This window comes from Lipotes vexillifer, unplaced genomic scaffold (genome assembly GCF_000442215.2).
Source record: "Lipotes vexillifer unplaced genomic scaffold, Lipotes_vexillifer_v1.1 scaffold240, whole genome shotgun sequence".
In the NCBI taxonomy this organism is placed as follows: domain Eukaryota; kingdom Metazoa; phylum Chordata; class Mammalia; order Artiodactyla; family Lipotidae; genus Lipotes; species Lipotes vexillifer.
Genome location: NW_006797481.1, coordinates 2,565,502 through 2,571,314, shown reverse-complemented (window position 1 = coordinate 2,571,314; position 5,813 = coordinate 2,565,502).

The window sequence follows — 5,813 nt, the reverse complement described above, 5'->3', positions numbered from 1 at the left end:
CCCCACCCCCGGGCAGACAGAGCCTCAGTCCTCCTGGGACAGAGGGGTGGAGGGAGAAACTCCAGCCCCGCACACCGGCCACCCGCCCCTGATACCGCTGGGCCCCTTCCCAGGCAGAAGGGGCGGGCCGGGGGCATACGGCCCCTCCCTGACCTCCTCTCACTACAGACAGTCGTAGACATGGTAAGTGAGGGCTGAAATGGCCTCCAACTGATTTATTTTCAGCGAGACTCAGCGTGGGCACCCCCAGGGCACCAAAGAGCCTCAGGACGCTATCCCTCTGGGAGGGGGCCTATCGGGGTGGCGGGATCTACCTGCCACCCGTGGAGACTGTGAAGAGGAAGGAGACAAGGGACCCTCGGGGACGGGCACTCAAGCTGTAGCAGGTCAGGGCTCCTGGCACCACTTTGGCCAGCTGTCCCTCAAGCCAAGCACTGCCAGGCTGGGTTGGCTGTCGGGGGGGACAGGGCGGGGGGAACCATAGGAAGGAGGCCGTTCACTTGGCTCGAGGGCTCCCCCCTCTCAGCCATAAATCAGATAAAGCCCCTGCCTCTCCAGCTTGTATTCCAGGGGGCATCAGTCCCCCACCCCCGCAGATAAACCAGGGGGTATGGAGACTCAGGCCAGTGCCTCTCACACTTAAGGAGCATAGCCTCACCTGGAGCTTTGTAAACTGCAGATTCTGATTCACTAGGCCTGGGTCAGGGTCTGCATTCCTAACAAGCTCCCTGGAACGGCTGCTGGCCCATGGGCTATCTTTGAGGAGAGAACCTCAAACTGGGAAGTCAGGCCAAGATCTCTGGCCAAGACAGGGCCTACATTCCCACTGCTGTCCCCTCCAGGCCCTGCATTCAGAGGTATAGATGTCTTAGGAGTACTCGGGTAAGTCTGCCCTGCCCTCAGAGGGGCTCAAGCTAGTGGTTCTCAATGTCTGGTCCCCGGACCAGCAGCAGGAGCCTCCCTGGAGGCTCGTGCAAATCCTCACCCCGACCCAGGCCCACTGAATCAGAAACTCTGGGTGGGACCTGGTAACAGGCCCTCCAGGTGATTCGGGGGCACACTCAAGTTTGCGGGACACTGATTTACAAAGTGCTTTTATCTCCTTAAAATTTCGTTGAAGCCCACGGTCTCCCTGTGGACAGCTTGTTAAGCTGAGACGGTGGAGGGTTCACGTGGGTGAGGTTCATACCTATAAATGGGAGAAGGCGAGTGTGGTTGGCTGCCCCTGTTCCTCAAAAACGAGAGCGAGGATGTAACATGTGGTCGTGTTGCCTTATATTTTTAAAATGAAAGGATAAGCCAAATGCTAAAAGAGAAAAAATTACCTGGAGGGAGAAGCAGGCAACAGGGAAGCGGGGTGGGGGAACAGGTATAAAAGCCAGACTTCTCTGCATGTACCTGTCTTGTAGATTTGACTTTGAAAGCTACGGGTCCAACACAAAATAAATCTGAACTTAGGGGAGAGTTTTATTCAAAAGGATTCTTGCAAAGGAGGAAAGAAGGGGTTATTGCCAACAGGGGAATGGAGAATATCGCAGAAGAGAGGCCGCTTTGACCCTAAGATCTGCAAGGGCTCAGGGGTTTTCGTTCTGGAGGAGTAAACAAGCCGCCTCTCATCCCACTTCCCCACCCTCGTTCTTTCCAGAAGAGAACGCTTTAGAGGCCAGCGTATTGTCCAAGGGGCTGTGTGCTGGCTCAGGCTGAGGGTGGGGCAGAGTTCAGGGTCTGGAGGAAGGAGAGAAATGTAACCAAAGCTGGGTAGACAAGCATTTTGTTCCGATGGGCCAGTGAGGACTGACAGTTCAGCTATTCATTTAGGAGGCAAGGGGTGGGAATTTGGAGGGTCTGTATCTGGCCTTGGCCTAGGCAAACGAGGGGCACATCCATGGGTCTTATCCAAGTCATATGGAAAGGGAGGTTCTTTGCAGTGAGCTTTTTATTTTTCGGAACTCAAAAGGGCGAGGGGTTATTTCTTTAAAGTCACTGTTTTGCAAGAGCCCAGGGGCTCAGGTAAAATTCAACACTGTCACCTGTGAATGCTTTAGATGATTGTAAAACAAAACTAATATCTTTAAAAGCATTCCCTAAAAATCAAAAGACAAAACAAACCTATCTGGGTACGCAATTGGTGGCGTAATCACACAGAGAACGCTCCTAAGTGACTTTGAAAGCGAACAGGACCCCGTGGGGCCCTCCCAGCTACAAAAGCCCCTCCATGTCCCCTGTTTGTAGAAAAAAGGCTTTAGTCTCCTAGGCCTTCCCCAAGTTCCAGAGAGCAGCTCAGGCAGTTAATAGGACGGAGTCACAGGACTTTGGGTTCCCCTGAAGGGATATAGATTACAATCTAGAACATATTTGAGTTTTTCTGCAGAAACTAAGACACCCACCCAGGGGGAGGATGGTGACTACACATGGACCACAAGCACGCAGACCCCAGACTGGTAGGAACCAGAAGGTTGAGATTCTGGGGACATCACCCTGTTACCACCAACCAATCAGAAGAAAGTCACATGCCCTGCAGCCCTCACCCCAAATTTTGCCTTTAAAAAGTCTTCCCTAAAAGCCATCGGGAATTTGGGTTTTTTGAGCACCAGCTGCCTGTTCTCTTTGCTTGGCCCCGAAGTAAACCTTTCTGTTCCAGACTCTGACTTTTTGGTTGTTTGGCCTCACTGTGCGTCAGGCACACAAACTTGGGTTTGACCACAGCAGGGAGTCCTGTGGGACCCAGACTGTGGCCTCCAAATACCATTTCCCACTAAAAGGACCCAGGGCTCCTGGTGAAATGGCCGACTCCAAGGCTGGGGGAGAAAATGCCCAGGAGAAACCTGGAGGATCTTGTTGTCCCAGAAAACAAGGAATTTATCAAAGACTCTGCTAGGGTTGTGTCCAAAGTACTCAGGAGCAACTTGAAGGAGTTCCCAGTGGCCAAATAGGGCACAACTGGGATATTAGTGAGAACGATAGATTAAAACAATCAAGCGTGTTGAAATCCAGGAGTTTATAATAATATTCAATAATTTTTTTTTTTAAAGAAAAATGTCATCAGTCTTTTTTTTCTTTTTTTAGCTGCACGGCTTGTGGGATGTTAGTTCCCCAACCAGGGGTTGAACCCATGGCCTCAGCAGTGAAAGCGTGGAGTCCTAACCACTGGACCTCCAGGGAATTCCCCATCAGTCACCTTTGGAGGATTCTAGAGAACTAAAACATTTTTTGGAAAACTAATAAATAATGGAAAAAAATCAAGTCCCATTTATCGTCCAATAGAGTTTATGCCAGGAATGCATTGATAGAGACTTTATGTCTCACATTATCTCTCTCAGCCACCTAGAAAGGGTTGAATACTCTTATGATGCCCATTTACAAATTAGGAAACTGAGGCCTTGAGAGAGTAATTTAACCAAGCTCTCCCAGCTACATAAATAGAGGTGCTGGGACCTGAACCAGGCCATTGGGCTCCAGAACTTATATGCTTGGCCACTGGGTCATACAACTGCTATAATGAAGACACTCTTTGCTTTGCCCAGCCAAAAGCAAAGACTTCAGAGAGACAAAAGCTCAGACAGGAAATGCCAGAGCCTGAGGCTCATTGAGTCTTCGATGTCTTGTCCATGTTACTTTACAGAGAAACCTCACACCACTTCAAGCATGAGAATGTTCTCACTCACCTGATAATGGGCCTGGCATCCAGGAGACATTTTTTAAAAAATTATTTTCCTCCCTTTCCCATCTTCCCCCCATAAAACAATAACAATGAAAACTACCAACTACATAAGGCCGAGCCAGAAAACCCTGTTGGGGGGTTGGGCTGATGGCCGAGTATTAGAACAGAGCTGTTCCCAGCATCAGTGCCCAAGTTTCTGCTAACTTGAAAGAACACTTGTCGTTGGCTTGGGCAGAAACCTCATCTGAATAAACCCTCTTGTGCAGAATTTGATGGTGATATTTTGAAGACGTGTCTACACTGGGAGTGTGAATTCCAGAGTAGGGTCCTGCATAAGCTAACTAAGCACTGCACTTGCACGCATCTGTTATTTCACTGTTGATTCCAAAGTATTTCAATGTAAATTACACACAAGATAACATTTGAGTGAGGCAAAAACCCCGGACCCCAGTATTATGGAGCTCATTAAAGCCTGAGAAAAGCTGAACTTGACTTTGGCACAAACTCCGAAGTAAGGATTTTCAAAGCAAATAGGTTTTTCAGGCAATGGGAAAAATTACACTTAGCAAGCCTGTAAAAACTGCCTTATATTTAAAGTGGGTTTCTTGTGGACCACATAGAATTGGGCCCCTCCTTTTTCATCCAATCGGACAAAGTCTGTCTTTTAACTGGCATGTTTGGACTACTCATGTTTAAAGTATTGTGTTGGCCAAAAAGTTCATTTGGGTTTTTAACCAACCCAATAATTTCTATGAATATCGGTAGATTAAAACCTTCCATCTTGTTAGCTATTTTCTATTTGGTCCGTTTGTTCCTATTTCTTCCTCCTTTTCTGCCTTATGTGAGTTTAACTGAGCATTGTTTATGATTCCATATAACTCTTGAGTTATTATTTACACATCTTTTAAAAACATCTTAGGAGTTGCCATAGGGCTTACAATATACGTTTTAAAATAACCTGAGTCTACCTTCAAATAATATTATACTGCTCTATAAGTCATGTAAGGATCTTAAAACTTTTATTCCCATTACTCAGCCATAAAAAGAAACGAAATTGATTTATTTGTAGTGAGGTGGATGGACCTAGAGTCTGTCATACAGAGTGAAGTCAGAAAGAAAAAACAAATACAGTATGCTAATGCATATATATGGAACCTAAAAAAAAAAAAAAAGGTACTGATGAACCTAGTGGCAGGGCAGGAATAAAGACTTAGACATAGAGAATGGACTTGAGGACACGGTGGGGGGCTGGGCAGAGGGGGAAGCTGGGGCGAAGTGAGAGTAGCATCGACATATATACACTAACAAATGTAAAAGAGATAGCTAGTGGGATTGTTGGCAATCTGTATATCTTCTTTGGAGAAATGTCTATTTAGGTCTTCTGCCCATTTTTGGATTGGGTTTTTGTTTTTTTGTTATTGAGCTGCATGAGCTGCTTGTAAATTTTAGAGATTAATCCTTTGTCAGTTGCTTCATTTGCAAATATTTTCTCCCATTCTGAGGGTTGTCTTTTGGTCTTGTTTATGGTTTCCTTTTGCTCAACATCATTAATCATTAGAGAAACGCAAATCAAAACTACAATGAGATATCATCTCACACCAGTCAGAATGGCCATCATCAAAAAATCTAGAAACAATAAATGCTGGAGAGGGTGTGGAGAAAAGGGAACACTCTTGCACTGCTGGTGGGAATGTGAATTGATACAGCCACTATGGAGAACAGTATGGAGGTTCCTTAAAAAACTACAAATAGAACTACCATATGACCCAGCAATCCCACTACTAGGTATATACCCTGAGGAAACCAGAATTCAGAAAGAGTCATGTACCAAAATGTTCATTGCAGCTCTATTTACAATAGCCCGGAGATGGAAACAACCTAAGTGCCCGCCGTCGGATGAATGGATAAAGAAGATGTAGCACATATATACAATGGAATATTACTCAGCCATAAAAAGAAACGAAATTGAGCTATTTGTAATGAGGTGGATAGATCTAGAGTCTGTCATACAGAGTGAAGTAAGTGCCTGCACGTCCGGAGCCTGTGCTCCGCAATGGGAGAGGCCACAACAGTGAGAGGCCCGTGTACAGCAAAAAAAAAAAAGAAGATATGGCACATATACACAATGGAATATTACTCAGCCATAAAAAGA